The sequence below is a fragment of the Bos javanicus genome, chromosome 4 (assembly GCF_032452875.1).
Source record: "Bos javanicus breed banteng chromosome 4, ARS-OSU_banteng_1.0, whole genome shotgun sequence".
NCBI lineage: Eukaryota > Metazoa > Chordata > Mammalia > Artiodactyla > Bovidae > Bos > Bos javanicus.
The window spans coordinates 13,250,156-13,272,092 of record NC_083871.1 but is presented as its reverse complement, the minus strand read 5'-3'; positions in this window follow the sequence as shown (position 1 = coordinate 13,272,092).

Genomic DNA, 21,937 nt, shown 5'->3' with positions numbered 1-21,937 from the left:
GTCACTTAGTTGTGTCTGATTCTTTGTGATCCCATGGACAAAAGTCTGCCAGGCACCGCTGCCGGTGGGGATTCTCCAGGCCAGAATACTGGAGTGGGTAGCTATTCCCTTCTCCAGGGGTTCTCCCAACCTAGGGATTGAACCCAGGTCTCCCGCATTACAGGCGGATTCTTTACCATCTGAACCACCAGGGGAGTCGTGAGCTATTTAACTACTCAGGAAACTTTTGATTGGTAAAACATACAATGTAGAACTTTAAGGAAAACAGAATATTTTAGTTTCATAGTTTAGATAATAGAAGTGTAAAAATCTAATTTTATGAATTGGTCCTAATATTAGTTAAAGAGCTCTTACAAGATGTTGTTGAAATCTGCTGTGAATAGAATAATAAGACCTGTAAGCTCCTCTTCAAACATAAGATATAGATTTCATAATCTGTAACTTTAATAAATTATCCATTTTTAAAACTGACGATCACCTCTGAAGAGCGTTTTCTATAGCAAAAAAGTATCATCCTCAAGACACCAAAGAAGACTAGTTGACAATATCGTTTCATGAGCACATATACAATACCACGTTTCTAAAGGTTCATATATAAGAGAATAATTTAAAAAAGAATATATACGAAACTATGAAAAGTGTTATACAGCTCTATAGAGTCAGCAAAAACAAGACCGGGAGCTGACTGTGGCTCAGATCATGAACCCCTTATTGCCAAATTCAGACTGAAATTGAAGAAAGTGGAGAAAACCACTACACCATTCAGGTATGACCTAAATCAAATCCCTTATGACTATACAGTAGAAGTGAGAAATAGATTTAAGGGACTAGATCTGACAGACATGAGCTATGGACTGAGGTTCGTGACACTGTACAGAAGACAGGAATTAAGACCATCCCCAAGAAAAAGAAATGCAAAAAGGCAAAATGGCTGTCTGAGGAGGCCTTACAAATAGCTGTGAAAAGAAGGTAAGTGAAAAGCAAAGAAGAAAAGGAAAGATATACCCATTTGAATGCAGAGTTCCAAAGAATAGCAAGGAGAGATAAGGAAGGCTTCCTCAGCAACCAATGCAAAGAAATAGAGGAAAACAACAGAACTGGAAAGACTAGATATCTCTTCAAGATAATTAGAGATACCAAGGGAACATTTCAAGCAAAGATGGGCTCAATAGGGGGAGGAGCTAAGATGGCGGAGGAATAGGACGGGGAGAACACTTTCTCCCCCACAAATTCATCAAAAGAACATTTAAACACCGAGTAAATTCCACAAAACAACTTCTGAATGCCGGCAGAGGACATCAGGCACCCAGAAAAGCAACCCATTGTCCTCGAAAAGAGGTAGGAAAAAACATAAAAGACAAAAAAAAGAGACAAAAGAGGGAGGGACGGAGCTCCATCCCTGGAAGGGAGTCTTAAAAAGAGAGGTTTCCAAACACCAGGAAACATTCTCACTGCTGAGTCTGTGCCGAGTCTTGGAAGCACAGAGGGCAACATAACAGGGAGGAAAAATAAATAAACAATTAAAACCAACAGATTACGAGCCCTACGGTAACTCCCCCAGCAGAGAAGCAGCGCAGATGCCTGCATCCACCATTAGCAAGCGGGGGCTGGGCAGGGAGGCGCGGCGCGGGCTGCATCACTTAGAGTAAGGATCTGGCTTGAATACCCTGAGCGCTACCTGAGCGAAATAATTTGGGCTAGCAAACCAGACTGTGGGATATCTACCACGCGAAAAGCCAGCCCTAACCTAAGACACCACCAGGCCCGCGCATGGAACAAAGGACTGAACAGAGATAGCCAGCTGCAGACCATCCCCCTCCGGTGACAGGCAGCCAGAGCCAGAAGTGGGCAAGCTCAGCCCCAGAGAGACATTATCTACAAAACTGTAAGCAGGCTTCTTTGCTAACCAAAACTTCTTGGGGTTCTGGACAGTCAACATCTGCCTGAGAAGGTGCGCTGGTTGTACACCTAGATAACCGAGCGGCAGGGAGGCGATAAGTCGCAGCAACCGCACTCGCCAAACACCTCGTCATTGAAAGACAAGTATATGTCTTGTCTTTCTTGTCTGAGCTGCTCGGACCTGGGAAGGGCACAAAACGCAGGCCCAACCGAGTCTGTGCCTCTGAGGACTACCCGAGTGCCTGAAACTGAGCGGCTTAGACCTGGGAGGTGCAGGCAGCCCAGGGCTGGCCATGGATGGTTCCTGGCGGAGCAACCTAGAGCCTGAACAGTGTGGGCAGGGAGGCTACACGTGCCGTGAGCGGGGACAGGCCCAGTGTGGCTGAGGCACTGCGAGCACACGCCAGTTTTGGCATCCCTCCCTCCCCACAGCACGACTGAACAAGTGAGCCTTAAAAAAAAAAAAAAAAAGTGTCCACCACCGCCCCCTTTGTATCAGGGTGGAAATCAGACACTGAAGAGACCAGCAAACAGAAGAAGCTATAACAGAGGGAACCGCCTTGGAAACGACAGGCAATAGATTAAAACCCTGTGGTTAGTACCGACTACATAGGAAGGGGCCTATAGATCTTGAGAAATATAAGCCGGAACAAGGAACTAGCTGAAAACGAACTGAACCCACAACACCCACAACAATATCAGAGAAAGTCCTATATATATTTTTACTATTTTTATGATCATTCTTTCTTTCTTTTTTTTCTAATTTTTAAAAAAAATTTTAAGTCCTCTATTACTCCTTTAATTTTCACTTTTATAACCTACTATTACTTTGTAAAAAAAAAGAAAAAAAGACCATTTTTTTAAAAAAGCAAACTTCATATATATATATTTTTATAACTTTTGTGACCTTGTTTTTTTTTTTCCTTCTTCTTCTTTTCTTTAACATTGTATTTTTGAAATTCCAAACTCTGCTCTAGATCTTTAATTTTAGCTTTTTGGTATTTGTTATCAATTTTGTACCTATTTTTTTTTTTTATAACTTTTGTGACTTTTTTTTCTCTCTTTCTCTTCATCTTTTCTTTAACATTGTATTCCTGAAATTCCAAACTCTACTCTAGATTTTTAATTTATGCTTTTTGTTATTTGTTATCAATTTTGTACCTATATCTTCTTTATAACTTTGGTGACTTTGTTTGTTTTTGTTTTTGTTTTTCTCTTTCTTTCTCTTCTTCTTATCTTTAACATTGTATTTTTGAAATTCCAAACTCTACTCTAGATTTTTTAACTTTTGCTTTTTGGTATTTGTTATCGATTTTGTACCTATATTTTCTTTATAATTTTTGTGGCTTTTTTTTTCTTTTTCTCTCTTTCTTTTCCTTCTTCTTTTCTTTAACATTGTATTTTTGAAATTCCAAACTCTACTCTAGATTTTTAATTTTTGCTTTTAGGTATTTGTTACCAATTTTGTACCTTTAAGAACCCAATCTTCAGTACCCATTTTTTACTAGGGAGCGAGATTACTGGCTTGACTGCTCTCTCCCCCTTTGGACTCTCCTTTTTTTCCACCAGGTTGCCTGTGTCTCCTCCCTAACCCTTCTATACTCTACCCAACCCTGTGAATTTCTGTGTGCTCCAAATGGTGAAGAACACTTAGGGAACTGATTACTGGCTGGATCTGTCTCTCTCATTTTCATTCCCTCCTTTTATCCTCCTGGCCACCTCTGTCTCCTTCCTCCCTCTTCTCTTCTCTGTATAACTCCGTGAACATCTATGAGCGGTCCAGTTGTGGAGTGCACATAAGGAATTGATTACTGGTTAGCCCGCTCTCTCTATTGATTCCACCTCATCTCATTCGGGTCACCTCTAACTCCCTCCTCCCTCTTATTTTCTCCATGTAACGCTGTGAACCTCTCTGGGTGACCCTCACAGTGGAGAAACTTTTCATCTTTAACCTAGATGTTTTATCAATGGTTCTGTATAGATGGAGAAGTTTTGAGACTACTGTAAAAATAAGATTGATAACTGGAAGTAGGAGGCTTAAGTCCAAACCCTGACTCCAGGGAACATTAATTGACAGGAGCTCATCAAATGCCTCCATACCTACACTGAAACCAAACACCACACAAGGGCCAACAAGTTGCAGGGCAAGACATACCAAGCAAATTCTCCAGCAACACAGGAACACAGTCCTGAGCTCCAATATACAGGCTGCCCAAAGTCACCCCAAAACCATAGACATCTCATAACTCATTACTGGACACTTCATTACACTCCAGAGAGAAGAAATCCAGTTCCACCCACCAGAACATCAACACAAGCTTCCCTAACCAAGAAACCTTGACAAGCCACCTGTACAAACCCACACACAGTGAGGAAACACCACAATAAAGAGAACTCCACAAACTGCCAGAATACAGAAAGGACATCCCAAACTCAGCAATTTAAACAAGATGAAGAGACAGAGGAATACCCAGCAGGTAAAGGAAAAGGATAAACGCCCACCAAACCAAACAAAAGAGGAAGAGATAGGGAATCTACCTGATAAAGAATTCCAAATAATGATAGTGAAATTGATCCAAAATCTTGAAATCAAAATGGAATCACAGATAAATAGCCTGGAGACAAGGACTGAGAAGATGCAAGAAAGGTTTAACAAGGACCTAGAAGAAATAAAAAAAGAGCCAATATATAATGAATAATGATCAAAAACACTCTGGAGGCAACAAATAGTAGAATAACAGAGGCAGAAGATAGGATTAGTGAATTAGAAGATAGAATGGTAGAAATAAATTAATCAGAGAGGAAAAAAGAAAAACGAATTAAAAGAAATGAGGACAATCTCAGAGACCTCCAGGACAATATTAAACGTTACAACATTCGAATCATAGGGGTCCCAGAAGAAGAAGACAAAAAGAAAGACCCTGAGAAAATACTTGAAGAGATAATAGTTGAAAACTTCGCTAAAATGGGGAAGGAAATAATCACCCAAGTCCAAGAAACCCAGAGAATCCCAAACAGGATAAACCCAAGGTGAAACACCCCAAGACACATATTAATCAAATTAACAAAGATCAAACACAAAGAACAAATATTAAAAGCAGCAAGGGAAAAACAACAAATAACACACAAGGGAATTCCCATAAGGATAACAGCTGATCTTTCAATAGAAACTCTCCAAGCCAGGAGGGAATGGCAAGACATACTTAAAGTGATGAAAGAAAATAACCTACAGCCCAGATTATTGTACCCAGCAAGGATCTCATTCAAATATGAAGGAGAAATCCAAAGCTTCTCAGACAAGCAAAAGCTGAGAGAATTCAGCACCACCAAACCAGCTCTCCAACAAATACTAAAGGATATTCTCTAGACAGGAAACACAAAAAGGGTATATAAATTCAAACCCAAAACAATAAAGTAAATGGCAATGGGATCATACTTATCAATAATTACCTTAAACGTAAATGGGTTGAATGCCCCAACCAAAAGACAAAGACTGGCTGAATGGATACAAAAACAAGACCCCTACATATGTTGTCTACAAGAGACCCATCTCAAAACAGGGGACACATACAGACTGAAAGTGAAGGGCTGAAAAAGATTTTCCATGCAAATAGGGACCAAAAGAAAGCAGGAGTAGCAATACTCACATCAGATAAAATAGACTTTAAAACAAAGGCTGTGAAAAGAGACAAAGAAGGTCACTACATAACGATCAAAGGATCAATCCAAGAAGAAGATATAACAATTATAAATATATATGCACCCAACATAGGAGCACCGCAATATGTAAGACAAATACTAACAAGTATGAAAGGAGAAATTAACAATAACATAATAATAGTGGGAGACTTTAATACCCCACTGACACCTATGGATAGATCAACTAAACAGAAAATTAACAAGGAAACACAAACTTTAAATGATACAATAGACCAGTTAGACCTAATTGATATCTATAGGACATTTCATCCCAAAACAATGAATTTCACCTTTCTATCAAGCGCACATGGAACCTTCTCCAGGATAGATCACATCCTGGGCCATAAATCTAGCCTTGGTAAATTCAGAAAAATTGAAATCATTCCAAGCATCTTTTCTGACCACAATGCAGTAAGATTAGATCTCAATTACAGGAGAAAAACTATTAAAAATTCCAACATATGGAGGCTGAACAACATGCTGCTGAATAACCAACAAATTACAGAAGAAATCAAAATTTGCATAGAAACGAATGAAAATGAAAACACAACAACCCAAAACCTGTGGGACACTGTAAAAGCAGTCCTAAGGGGAAAGTTCATAGCAATACAGGCATACCTCAAGAAATAAGAAAAAAGTCAAATAAATAATCTAACTCTACACCTAAAGCAACTAGAAAAGGAAGAAATGAAGAACCCCAGGGTTAGTAGAAGGAAAGAAATCTTAAAAATTAGTGCAGAAATAAATGCAAAGGAAACAAAAGAGACCATAGCAAAAATCAACAAAGCCAAAAGCTGGTTCTTTGAAAGGATAAATAAAATTGACAAACCATTAGCCAGACTCATCAAGAAACAAAGGGAGAAAAATCAAATCAATAAAATTAGAAATGAAAATGGAGAGATCACAACAGACAACACAGAAATACAAAGGATCATAAGAGACTACTATCAGCAATTATATGGCAATAAAATGGACAACGTGGAAGAAATGGACAAATTCTTAGAAAAGTACAACTTTCCAAAACTAGACCAGGAAGAAATAGAAAATCTTAACAGACCCATCACAAACATGGAAATTGAAACTGTAATCAGAAATCTTCCAGCAAACAAAAGCCCAGGTCCAGATGGCTTCACAGCTGAATTCTACCAAAAATTTAGAGAAGAGCTAACACCTATCCTACTCAAACTCTTCCAGAAAATTGCAGAGGAAGGTAAACTTCCAAACTCATTCTATGAGACCACCATCACCCTAATACCAAAACCTGACAAAGATCCCACAAAAAAAGAAAACTACAGGCCAATATCACTGATAAACATAGATGCAAAAATCCTTAACAAAATTTTAGCAATCAGAATCCAACAACACATTAAAAAGATCATACACCATGACCAAGTGGGCTTTATCCAAGGGATGCAAGGATTCTTAAATATCCGCAAATCAATCAATGTAATACACCACATTAACAAATTGAAAAATAAAAACCATATGATTATCTCAATAGATGCAGAGAAAGCCTTTGACAAAATTCAATATCCATTTATGATAAAAACTCTCCAGAAACCAGGAACAGAAGGAACATACCTCAACATAATAAAAGCTATATATGACAAACCCACAGCAAACATTATCCTCAATGGTGAAAAATTGAAAGCATTTCCTCTAAAGTCAGGAACAAGACAAGGGTGCCCACTTTCACCATTACTATTCAACATAGTTTTGGAAGTTTTGGCCACAGCAATCAGGGCAGAAAAAGAAATAAAAGGAATCCAAATTGGAAAAGAAGAAGTAAAACTCTCACTGTTTGCAGATGACATGATCCTCTACATAGAAAACCCTAAAGACTCCACCAGAAAATTACTAGAACTAATCAATGAATATAGTAAAGTTTCAGGATATAAAATCAACACACAGAAATTCCTTGCATTCCTATACACTAATAATGAGAAAATAGAAAGAGAAATTAAGGAAACAATTCCATTCACCATTGCAATGAAAAGAATAAAATACTTAGGAATATATCTACCTAAGATATATTCTAAAACTAAAAGACCTATATATAGAAACTATATATATATATATATATATATATATATATATATAACAATTATAAATATATATCCACCCAACATGGGAGCACCGCAGTATGTAAGACAAATCCTAACAAGTATGAAAGGAGAAATTAACAATAACACAATAATAGTGGGAGACTTTAATACCCCACTCACACTTATGGATAGATCAACTAAACAGAAAATTAACAAGGAAAAAAAAAAAAACAAAACATGTATCTATAAAGTTCACTAAAGCAAAGCACAGTAAAATGAGGTATGGCAATAAAAGGCGTTAAATTTATCAAATAAAAAAAAATAAAGTGCTGAAAAATTTTAAAAAAATAGATAAAAATAAAATAAAACAATAGAAACTAAAGACCTATATATAGAAAACTATAAAACACTGGTGAAAGAAATCAAAGAGGACATTAATAGATGGAGAAATATACCATGTTCATGATTGGAAGAATCAACATAGTGAAAATAAGTATACTACTCAAAGCAATTTATAGATTCAATGCAATCCCTATCAAGCTACCAACGGTATTCTTCACAGAGCTAGAACAAATAATTTCACAATTTGTATGGAAATACAAAAAACCTCGAATAGCTAAAGCAATCTTGAGAAAGAAGAATGGAACTGGAGGAATCAACCTGCCTGACTTCAGGCTCTACTACAAAGCCACAGTCATCAAGACAGTATGGTACTGGCACAAAAACAGAAATATAGATCAACGGAACAAACAGAAAGCCCAGAGATAAATCTACGCACATATGGACACCTTATCTTTGACAAAGGAGGCAAGAATATACAATGGATTAAAGATAATGTCTTTAACAAGTGGTGCTGGGAAAACTGGTCAACCACTTGTAAAAGAATGAAACTAGAGCACTTTCTAACACCATACACAAAAATAAACTCAAAATGGATTAAAGATCTAAACATAAGACCAGAAACTATAAAACTCATAGAGAAGAACATAGGCAAAACACTCTCCGACATACATCACAGCAGGATCCTTTATGACCCACCTCCCAGAATATTGGAAATAAAAGCAAAAATAAACAAATGGGACCTAATTAAACTTAAAAGCTTCTGCACAACAAAGGAAACTATAAGCAAGGTGAAAAGACAGCCTTCAGAATGGGAGAAAATAATAGCAAATGAAGCAACTGACAAACAACTAATCTCAAAAATATACAAGCAACTCCTACAGCTCAATTCCAGAAAAATAAATGACCCAGTCAAAAAATGGGCCAAAGAACTAAATAGACATTTCTCCAAAGAAGACATACAGATGGCTAACAAACACATGAAAAGATGCTCAACATCACTCATTATCAGAGAAATGCAAATCAAAACCACTATGAGGTACCATTTCACACCAGTCAGAATGGCTGCGATCCAAAAGTCTACAAGCAATAAATGCTGGAGAGGGTGTGGAGAAAAGGCAACCCTCTTACACTGTTGCTGGGAATGCAAACTAGTACAGCCACTATGGAGAACACTGTGGAGACTCCTTAAAAAACTGGAAATAGAACTGCCTTATGATCCAGCAATCCCACTGCTGGGCATACACACTGAGGAAACCAGAAGGGAAAGAGACACATGTACCCCAATGTTCATCGCAGCACTGTTTATAATAGCCAGGACATGGAAGCAACCTAGATGTCCATCAGCAGACGAATGGATAAGAAAGCTGTGGTACATATACACAATGGAGTATTACTCAGCCATTAAAAAGAATGCATTTGAATCAGTTCTAATGAGGTGGATGAAACTGGAGCCTATTATACAGAGTGAAGTAAGCCAGAAAGAAAAACACCAATACAGTATACTAACACATATATATGGAATTTAGAAAGATGGTAACAATAACCCTGTATACTAGACAGCAAAAGAGACACTGATGTATAGAACAGTCTTTTGGACTCTGTGGGAGAGGGAGAGGGTGGGATGATTTGGGAGAATGGCATTGAAATAAGTATAATATCATATATGAAATGAGTCGCCAGTCCAGGTTCGATGCACGATACTGGATGCTTAGGGCTGGTGCACTGGGACGACCTAGAGGAATGGAATGGGCAGGGAGGAGGGAGGAGGGTTCAGGATGGGGAACACATGTATACCTGTGGCAGATTCATTTTGATATATGGCAAAACCAATACAATATTGTAAAATTAAATAAAATAAAAATGTAAAAAAAAAAAAAGATGGGCTCAATAAAGGACAGAAATGGTAGGAACCTAACAGAAGCAGAAGATATTAAGAAGAGGTGGCAAGAATACACAGAAGAACTGTACAAAAAGGATCTTCATGACCCAGATAATCACTATGGTGTGATCACTCACCTAGAACCAGACATCCTGGAATGTGAAGTCAAGTGGGCCTTAGAAAGCATTACTACAAACAAAGCTAGTGGAGGTGATGGAATTCCAGTTGACCTATTTCAAATCCTAAAAGATGATGCTGTAATTGCTGCATTCAATATGCCAGCAAGTTTGGTTCAGCAGTGGCCACAGGACTGGAAAAGGTCAGTTTTCATTCCAATCCCAAAGAAAGGCAGTGCCAAAGAATGCTAAAACTACCACACAGTTGCACTCATCTCACACTCTAGTAAAGTAATCCTGAAAATTCTCCAAGCCAGGCTTCAGCAATACATGAACCATGAACTTCCAGATGTTCAAGCTGGTTTTAGAAAAGACAGAGGAACCAGAGATCAAATTGCCAACATCCTCTGGATCATGGAAAAAGCAAGAGAGTTCCAGAAAAACATCTATTTCTGCTTTCTTGACTATGCCAAAGCCTTTGACTGTGTGGATCACAATAAACTGTGGAAACTTCTGAAAGAGATGGGAATACCAGACCACCTGACCTGCCTCTTGAGAGATCTCTATGCAGGTCAGGAAGCAACAGTTAGAACTGGACATGGAACAACAGACTGGTTCCAAATAGGAAAAGGAGTATGTCAAGGCTGTATATTGTCACTCTGCTTCTTTAACTTATATGCAGAGTACATCATAAGAAATGCTGGGCTGGAGGAAGCACAAGCTGGAATCAAGATTGCAAGAAGAAATATCAAAACCCTCAGATATGCAGATGACACCACCCTCCTGGCAGAAAGTGAAGAACTAAAGAGCCTCTTGATGAAAGTGAAAGAGGAGAGTGAAAAAGTTAGCTTAAAGCTCAACATTCAGAAAACCAAGATCATGGCATCTGATCCCATCACTTCATGGCAAATACATGGGGAAGCAGTGGAAACAGTGGCTGACTTTATTTTTTTGGGCTCCAAAATCATTGCAGATGGTGATTGCAGCCATGAAGTTAAAAGACACTTACACCTTGGAAGGAAAGTTATGACCAACCTAGATAGCATATTAAAAAGCAGAGACATTACTTTGCCAACACCGGTCCATCTAGTCAAGGCTGTGGTTTTTCTAGTAGTCATGTATGGATGTGAGATTTGGACTATAAAGAAAGCTGAGCACCAAAGAATTGATGCTTTTGAACTGTGGTGTTGGAGAAGACTCTTGATAGTCCCTTGGACTTCAGGGAGATCCCACCAGTCCATCCTAAAGGAGATCAGTCCCGGGTGTTCACTGGAAGGACTGATGTTGAAGCTGAAACTCCAATACTTTGGCCACCTGATGCTGACTCATTTGAAAAGACCCTGATGCTGGGAAAGATTGAGGGCAGGAGGAGAAGGGGATGCCAGAGGATGAGATGGTTGGATGGCATCACAGACTCAAAGGACATGGGTTTGGGTGGACTCTGGGAGTTGGTGATGGACAGGGAAGCCTGGTGAGCTGCAGTTCATGGGGTCACAAAGAGTCAGACATGACTGAGTGACTGAACTGAACTGAATGAAAAGTGTTCTCCCTTGGAAAAGTTAAGATTTTATCAGTAACTCTGAATATTTTGCAGTGTGAAAGCATTCCTCTGTTATTTGTGTAAGTAACATAAAGAAAATCCTTCTTCAAATCATGTCTGCCCCATTTGAGTTCAATAAGAAGGGGTCAACATACTTCTGACTCAGGCTTCCCTGGTGGATCAGCAGTACAGTATCCACCTACAATGGAGAAGATGCAGGAAACACAGGTTTGATCCCTGTGTTGGGAAGGTCCCCTGCAGAAGGAAATAGCAACCAACCTCAGTATTCTTGCCTGCGAAATCCCATGGTCAGAGGAGCCTGGTGGGCTACAGTCTATAGGGTCGCAAAGAGTTGGACACGTCTGAGCACTGACAGACTGTCTATATTGTCTCAGAACCAATTTGTATCAGGAGTTAACCTTGCTCTCTTCATACTAACACAGAGCCATGCTCCTAACTCTACCATTTACAATCACCTTCCTACTTGAGGGACTTTTTATAATGCGTAAAACTAAAAAATATGAACAAGACTCAGAATGTAATTTTGGTACTACTGTTGAGAGTTTCATTGGCTTTGTCAGTATTACCATGGCAAGGGGTGAAATATCCTATGAACAGTTTAGGGAATATTGATCAAAGTAGGAAAGCATGTAAAAAGATTCTGGAGTGGGGAGTTACTGGCATTCCAGACTATATTTTCCAAGTGTAGCCTGGAGAAAAAACTTGTTATTTTCAAAGAGCTAAAGGTAGATTCCTCTTGAGTACTAAGGCTCTTCTTTGTTTGCTAGAAAAGGACCTGCAGCCAGGTTGGGTGTGAAATGACAGGCTTTTGAGTCATGGTCTAGAAGGGAAGGCAGAACAGAGGGAAAGCTAAAATCCTCAGCATAAAGGTTTCATTCTACAGCAAAACTGGGAGGGTCCTAGTACTGAAGTAGAGTGTCCTTGGGTCAATGGTCTTTTAAAATTATCATCTGTGATCCTGTCTTGGAGAACAAATACACAAAATAAAGCGACATTACTGGAGCTTATATATACAGGTTTTTAATTAACATTGCAGCTATCCATTAAAAAACTTATACTTAGAAAAAGTTTATTAAGTTGTAAAATTATAGGGTTTTAAATTTTATTTATTATTGTTCTTCTTAAGAAATAGGTCAGCAAAGCATATTGTTTTTCCTGGCTAAGGTTCTGGTAGTATCTGACATGATTACAAAACTCCTGAAATTATGTGTAAAAACTTGCTAAGCAGAGTAGACAGTTCCACTCTAACCTAGAAACCAGAGCCAGAAGCTGAGTGACCTGATTCAACCTTTCTTTGCTCCTACATGTTAGGTCTCAGAAGAGGGAAAGTTCCTAGTGATCAGCCAGGCTGCTCCACTCCTGGGCAGAACTGAACTCTTGCAGGAACACCCAGGTGAACAGTGGTGCCTTCTGCGTTTCCCTGCTTGGTGGGAAGAGGTTGCTAATGAAAGTTTTAGGAGACAGACTTGGTGAACTTTTCTGTAGCTCCTGGCAGAGGCGGGGGTTGGGGAAGGTGATAGGGCCAACTCCCAGGCACAGGTAGGCTCCAGAGACACCCTGGACTTGGCGGAGTTCAGCTGGCAGCTCACTTGGCCCGTGGCCAGCTTGCAGTCCAGCAGTGGCTGCCACCCCTTGGGCCCACTGTCTTCTTTCTTTCCTTCCTTCCTCCTGTGTGTGCCCCATTGCTCAGTTCTGTCCAGTTTCCTCCACCAGGAATTTTCCATCATTCCAGCGGCCTGCCTGGACAAATTCCCATGATCTCTCATGACTTATGGACCTCTGTGCAGTGCCTCACATTGCTAGAACTGGCTTCATTTTCTATTTTTAAGATACTCAAGTAACTTCAATGTCTTCTCACTTAGAAAATCCACAAGTTAAATTTGTGGAATGCAGGCAGGGTTATTGGAAATGAAATATAAGGTTACAAAGAATACTGAGGACTTAATTTAACATCCCACCTCCATCTCTGCAATTTAATCATATTTCATGTAAATAGTCCTTATTTTTTCAAGTCATAAAATATTAAGTAAACATAGATGATAGCCACTATCTGTGTTTGAAATAAGAAAGAGCCCCACCCCTAACTCCCACACCAGATGTGAGTTCATCTTCCCCCAAGGCAGCCAGGCAAATTCAAGCTCCAGAGCACCTGTGAAATATAAAGTAATGAAAAGAAAGTGCACAGGCTTAAAAAGAAATAATGATAATAATAATAAAACACTGCTTGCAGGAAAAAATAAATGAAAGGCAGAAAATGAAATAGGTCTCCAGAAGTCATTCCTTAAGACTCTCACTTCTATTCTCCTAAAATAAAACATATCAAATAAAATCTAAGTTCCTCCTGCATGTCTGTGCTGCACACACACAGTTTGTTAGCCAAGGAGATGAGGTCCCTGGAAACAAGCAGTCTCCTGGTCTTTATCACATCACTCCACTATGGACAACGTCCTTGACCTCTCCCACTGCCCATCACTGTCCCTTCTCCGACCCGAGCGTTGGGGGCTTTCAACTTCCACTTGTTAAAACCCTGACCCATCCTCCAGGCTGCAGTCAGGTTCATGACATCCATGGCAATGTCAAGGACTATCCCCAGAATCTCATTATCTGCTAATCTTTACTTCTGTCCCTCAGATGTCTCCGTGAATGGGCTTTGAGTCTGCCGTCTAAAACCGAAATCCACCGTGATAGTCTCCCTTTGTGTCCTGTGGCAGGCAAAGTTCTATCACTCACACTCCTCTTTTGTCAGCCTGCGTGACAAAGCTGTTCACCAGAACAAAGAATAAATGGCAGGAAAGGGTACTCAAAGGAAGAAGTCATGCATTTTTCAGAAAACTCACTGACTAGAAGAAATTATCAAAATCGTTTTTCACTGGTTCTTACTAGATTCGAGTATGTGGGCACCCTCAGAATTTAGGAAAAACATATACACTTACAGTCTACTGCGCTGGATTTACATATATGCTATTTCAGTGAAAACACACACCATAAAGAATCAGCACTCTGCAAAGTGGAATTAAACGGGGTGTGGGGGTGGGGGTGAAAGGCAGCCCGCTTAAAAAGGAGTTTAGACATCAAACAAGGTCAAAGAATTTTTCAAAAAGTGGAGAACCAGAGGGAGTGAGCTAAAAGATAAGGGATGGTGGCTGGAAAATGACCTCTTAGAATGGAGATTGTAGAAGTATTGTGATTACTGCTGATGGCAACATCTTAAACGTACAACCACAGGAGTAGGCAGACAAGTAAGGTAGAGACAAGGTCACTGGAGGGAAAGTAGTCATGGAACTGAAAAGGTGAGTCTGGAAAGGTTCCCCACAAGGATGTTAAAATCGCCAAGCATTTTGGCAGTATGGTATAAAAGGGAGCAGGAGCAGAGCCATCTAGGAAAGGAAGGAAAGTATCCTGAAGTTGGAGACCATGTGGCGCGAGTGGTAAAGAACCTGCCTGCCAGTGCAGGAGACATAAGAGACCAGGGTTCAGTTCTTGAGTTGGGAAGATCCCCTGGAGGAGGACAAGGCAGCCCACCTCAACATTCTTGCCTGGAGAATCCCATGGACAGAGGAGCCTGGAGGCCTACACTCCCTAGGGTTGCACAGAGTCAGACACAACTACAGTGACTGAGCATGTACTCATGCACAAATAACATAGAAAGCTGAAAAGGGTATTTCGAGAAGATGTTTGAGGATATAGGGGATTTTGTTAATGATTGACTATGGGTTTCAGAGGACATAACAGAAGTGTTTTAGAAGGTGTAGGCAGGGGAGGATAGAGAGCTGGGAGAAAGTACCCAGACATATGGGAAGAGTCTGGTGGATGAAGGTTGACTAGGAAGCCTGAGCTTCTCAAGGTGACCACATAACACAGGGCTAAAGGGCCTAATGAGATCAAATAGATACTGGAGGCAAGGCAGTGAGCTGCTCCAGAGCACTCTTGCCAAGGGCTAGGAAAGGGCCTGTTTTATGCCAAGCATGGATTAACTCTGGAGATTTCTTTCCAACCACTTCCACCATTCACATCGTTCCCAGTCCGATAGCAAACAGGTTTCATTCTCTATGGTCAGGGAATGACTGCCTGGAACCCTGTAGTATAAAAAACCTCAAGGCCATATTCAGATTTAGGAGAAAAATGAACAAACAAAAAATGGTCATCTCTATTGCAGTATCTGCTCTCTCTAGTTTAAGGTGATCCCTAGAGCTCAGTTCAATTCCTCATTCTCCATCCCAACTCCCACTTTCTAACTTGCTTCTCAGCCTCTCAGGACTTGTATATATGTCACCTCACTTCAGGGGCAATGTCAACCCTTCCTGAAGATCCTCTACACAGCTCTGTTAATGCACCCCACGTCTCCATGTCCAGACAAGACCTTGCTCCTGAGCATTAAAAACCTGTCTGCAATTTTCTCCTGGGCTTGGAGCACATCAACGGTGCTCATCAATCCCCTGTCCATGCTACCCCAATCTGTTCCTCTCCCATTTATCCCACAGTATATCCCCATTTGCCCATTTAAACAACCCACGTCTTCTTCAACTCCTCCTTTTCCCCACATCTTATCAGCCACCTATTTCCATCCATTTGATCTCTGAAATTCCTTAAATCCACTCCCTGCCCTCCCTCCCCACTGCCTCAGCCTTGTTCACATCTTCTTCTGAGGAGACTTGGGAAGTAGACTCCACCCAACTCACCCTCCCACAGCCAGTGACCTTTGTGAAACATTGATTCTCCCTTCTTAAAAGGCTTTAGTAGCTCTGCAGCACATACAGGGTAAAATTCAAAGTTCTTAGCCCTTGACAGATAACACTGCCCATGTTTGTTCATGCGCCTCCCTCTCCCACTAAACTATGACCTCCACCAAGGCAGGAATGTATGCCTCCCTTGAGTTCCCAGTAACTGGTTGGAGATGCAGAATATACTCAATAACTGTGAAGTAATCCAAGCAGGCAGAGGAAAAGTATAAAAGGCAACTCAATTTTAAAGACTCTCCTTCATGAGAGTTGATATGAAATCATTTTCTACAACTCCTGTTATAGCTGATTCATCTCTACTCTTAGATAAATAGCAAAGGAATAAAAGTCTCTTAATTTAACAATTAAAAAATATATCAAGGGTTGAAATGAAGGGTTTTTTTTTTTTGAAATTAGGTCTTAATATATATTTTCTTATATTGGATTCTGGTTCCACCATTTTCGAGGTGTGTAACTCTGGGCAAGATGTTTAACCACTGGCCTCAGTTTCATCACTTATAAATTGGAGACAATAACCAACTAATTCAAATGGTTGCTATGGGAATTAAATGAGGTCATGTCTGAAAAGTGTGTTAGAATAGGAAATGTTCAATAAGTAAGTTACTCTGAAAGAGATTACTCTGATAGTTACTCTGAAAGAGATTGCACATATAGTTTATTTATGAAAACTAGAAACATTATTGCTATTAGACAATGCGAAACATGTGTGTATTTCCTAGAATGGAGGGAACATATCTTTAGTTTTTCTACACAGTTCAAGCCATACCAAGTCAGCCTCTGAAGGAGTTGGGAGTTTTGTGTCTGGTCTCCCCAACCTCTCCCTCTCCCAACATTTTCTACCCCCAAGACCTCTGGAGAGGTCCCACATGGTCCCACGGCTCCTGGAAGACAGGCAGCAAATCTGTCAGCCCTCTGCAGAAATAGACTTGGGTCAAAGGGACCATTTGATTAACTTCCAACATTGTCTCAAAATTGTTTATTTGTATCTCCTAGAGATACACTGGCACAATGAAAAAACTCATTCATTTTTTTCTTTGAACTTACACACTGCCGTTTTTCTTTCAGCATCTTACCTTAAGAAAATGTAAAGTTATCCAGTATCTCTGCTCTCTTTCCACACATGCAAGAATATTAAATGATTTAACACAAGTTCCACTTCCTCCTTCTTGTTCTTACCTAAAATTTAAAAAACTCATTCGTTTTACTGGGCCATTCCTCCTGTAATAAACCAGAAATAAACTTTTTTTTTCCCCCACAAAATGCATAACTATTTTGTGACTAGCACATAAAATTTACTTTACATCTGTGTGTTTTTGACCTCTACAAATAGCAAGTTCATATTCAATCTAGTATCTGAAGAATGCTAATTTGTTGATTATAAATATTTAAAAAATATATAACAATTTTCTATTTTTGTTATATGGCATTTCTTCACTCTTTAATATACTGAAATTCTCAGAAAATGACTTGGGTCAAGTGGACCATCTGATTAACTTCCAACATTATCTCAAAATTGTTTATTCATATGTTCTAGAGATACACTGACACAATGGAAAAACTCATTCAGTTTTTCTTTGAATTTGCACACTGCAGTAAGTTGGTAGGGAACTCTACCCTCCAAGGAGCACTAGTATGAAGCATCTACAAAGCAAATCTTTCTTTTACTGATAATAACTATCTTTTATAACACCTCTTCCATGTATTTCTATGTTTAAAAAACTAAAAATATGACTCCTTAAAAAAAAAAAAAGGAAAAGAGAGGAAGAAAATAAAAAGGATATGGAGGGACGAATGTCCCATCATATACAAAATGACAATAATTACAAGAAGCCTATTTCATAAATTACTGGGGATTTTACACGTGATAATATACTGCAAAGAACTTTAAAGTGTTAAAATACAATCACAAAAGGCTGTCCACTTGTGTTCCAAGGACCATTTTTGGTCTGTGAATGCTTTATTTCTGGTCCATGGTAAGATAAGTATGAAAACTTGAGAATAAGCATTTAGAACTGTTACACAAATTTGACAAAGTAATTTTACATCTGCTGAATCAAATTATAAAAGATTTGGGCTCCTATTTTGTACGTCTGAATTTTCATTTCATTTTCTAGTAATTCACTTTCACTGTACTTTACAAAGGCAAAGAAAACCTGTCCTTCAGCACACATAGTTTGAGAAGCATTGAAAAAAACTATTATTATTTCTGTAATTTTGCTTAACAACCATTAATTTATAATTACAAACTAGTTATATGTCATTATTTGAGAAATACTTCCAACCAAGTGTGAGGAATTGCCAGCATACAAACAAGTTCCAAACAAGCCTGCTTTGTATTGGGTAACGTGGTTATTTGGGAGTCAGAAAACAAATTTTCCCATGAAAAAACATAAGCCAGGGGTTAGCTTGGCGTAGCCTACAAATTCCACTTATCTCAAAAGACTGCTAAGCTATACTTTAAAATGTAATCCCTCGTATGTTCTATAGAATTTAATGACCAGTCTTCTCCATTCTCTTGTGATGAAGAAATTAGGCTTCTAATTTCCAACTATGAGAAATTAGTTGGAATTCTAACCCGATTATGAGAAAAGATAATTCTCAGCCCTGGCATAGCAGGGATAGGGATTGGGGGTGGTGGTACTTTTTTAACTTTTTTGTTTTGTTTTGGAGTATAACTGATTAACAATGTTGTGATAGTTTCAGGTGGACAGCTAAGTGACTCAGCCATATATATAAATACACACATGTATCCATTCTCTCCCAAAATTGCCTTCCATCCAGGCTGCCACATAACATTGAGCAGAGTTCCCTGTGCTGTACAGTAGGTTTTTGCTGTTTATCCATTTTGAATATAGCAGTGTGTACATGTCCATCCCAATCCCTAATTCTCCCTTCACAGAATGGAGCCATTGGGCTCTTCACACCGAGTCATGAGGAATTAGGAGACCAAGTTTGAGGGAACTCACTGGTTGAGTTAATAAAATTAAACTGAGGGTTCCCCAAGATTCTCTGAGACAGGTAAGGTATGTCTTGCTGGATTTGAAAGCCTGGTTCTTTACCACAAATGCCTCTATCCTAAACACCAGGGCATTGTGGTGCACAAGATGGGGAGCAGGCTTCATCCTGAATGGAACTCTGTCCTCAGGGACCTTTATTTCTCTTCTGCTGTTGTTTGAAAAGATGTGAAGACAAGCCTAGGCTTAGTGAGAAACAATGGAAGGCTCAATTAGTGATGTCTGCCATGGGCAAGAAGAGCAGGTTGGCACAAGAGCTGTGTCTCACCACCCTGAGTATATCTTGAAGAAATCAGACCCTTGACCTTTTAAGTTCAGCCGTAACCAGGCTGAATTATTTATATTAAGAACATGAGTTTAAAAAATGCCAGGGCATAGCAAAGGGAAACAGCACACAACAATTATATGTCCAATCAGATGTACAGGCACACTTTTATGTACTGGTCACTATCCAGAATCATTGGCATAATGCTCTCCAAACTAACACAGAAGCCCTGGCCATAGGCCCAGGCCTTCTCCTTTAGGTCTTCATTCTAAATTCTGATGTCACATATGAGATTCTTCTCTTCTCCAAAGACTGTCATTAAAAACCTCCCTAGGGCTTCACTGGTGGCTCAGTGGTAAAGAATCCACCTGCCAATGAGGGAGACACAGGTTGGATCTCTGATCCGGGAAGATCCCACGTGCTGCAGAGCAACTAAGCCCATGAGCCACAACTATTAAGCCCATGTGCCATAACTACTGAAGCCACATGCCCCAGAGCCCATACTCCGCAACAAGAGAAACCATCACAATGAGAAGCCTGCATATGGCAACTGGAGAGGAGCCCCCTCTCGCACAACCAGACAAAAGCCTGTGCAGCAGGGGAGACTCAGCACAGCCAAAAAGTAAAAAAAAACAAAAAAACAAAAAAGCACGGTATCAGGGTATTTGTGTTCAAACAGACAATTAAAAAAAAAAAAAAAAAACCTCCCTAAAGAAGAGATCCCACCCAGTCATAGGGTAACTATGGCACATTCTTAATCCAGATGGTCCATATATAGAATTATGGAGGGTTTGTGATCTTGAATGAGGGGAAAGTATCTTGGTTTCTAATGGAATTAAGGATTGCTTTCAATTACGAAAGTAGGAAACAAGTTCCAGAAGCATTAGCAATACTTGTGACTTTGTTACTAATGGAAATAAGAGTTATGATCAGTATTTCATTATAGTGCTACAGATTTCTTGAAACAACATTTATGCTCATTACTACTTGAAAGAACAGTGCTACACCTTGCTATTTAATGTGTTAACAATGTAGCACACATTACACTGCTATACTACTGTAGCACAAACTTCTGAAAGAACACTTTGATGATTTCTTTTGAATGTAATTGACCTCCTTTGCAACTAGTACTTTCATTGTATGCACTTACAAACATTTTTCTAGGAAAGTAGCTATAGTTTCACTACAGCCAGAGAAGTCCATGACACACACACAAAAGGTAACCCTCCTGGGCTTTCAAAGGACAACTATGTAACTCTCTATCTACCATGCAACACAACTTAATATCTCTCAGACGGAATCAGAAACACTCACATACAGAAACTGAAAAGTGAAAGTGAAAGTTGCTCTTTGCAACCAGGCCAGAATACTGCAGTGGGTAGCTGTCCCCTTCTCCAGGGATCAAACCCAGGTCTCCCTCATTGCAGGTGGATTCTTTACCTGCTGAGCCACCAGGGAAGCCCTACAGGAAATGCGGGATCTTTTTTTTTTTTTTCCCCCCCCTGGGGTGTATTACAGGTGAGAAACTGGCATCTGCTTTTATTTACTCGTTGTTAATAAGACCTATGTCTGTTGAAAATTTGCAATTGTGACCATTTCTGCCTACATAATGTAGGGTGACAATTAACCAGCAACCATCAGAAGCTTATTTCAGCCATACTCACTTGTTCCCTGGTGGATTGGATGGTAAAGAATCAGCCTACAATTCTGGAGACCTGGCTTTGATTCCTGGTTTGGAAGATTCCCCTGGAGGAGGGCATGGCAACCCACTCCAGTATTCTTGCCTGGAGAATTCCATGGACAGAGGAGCCTGGCGGGCTACATACAGTCCATGTGTTCGCAAAGAGTCGAATACGACTGAGTGACCGGACTGAGCACAGCATAGTCTGGATGAAGCATTACTTAGAAAATTGATGTTTCCCTCCTCCCATCTATATACTGTTATTAAAAATAGTGATTCCAATATATATTTACAAGACATGACCCAGTATCTTTTCCTGTAGTAATAATAAAAATACCACCCTCCTCCCCCGACCCACCCCCCACCCCCCGCCACCACACACACACACTCTTTAAAACTGTCCCTCATAAGTTTCTAGGAGCTAAGTTCCAGGACTAGGACGGAAGGAACGTCTGGGAAGTGGGAACTAAGCAAAGCTTGAGAGCTGCTTGAGATTCCTGCGGGGCTGTCAGTGAAAGGAAGTGAAGGAATTCCAAGTGTCATCTAACCTGGGGCGGGTGGGGCGGGGTGGGCTCCTGGTCCCAGGGAAGGTGTCTGAGGAGGTCGGTTTGTGGTGTCAAAGGCCAGGGGCCGGGTCGAGGGCGGAGCCCCGGCTTCTCGCCAGCAGGGTGGCTCGGGGCGGAGCGCAGCCCGCGTG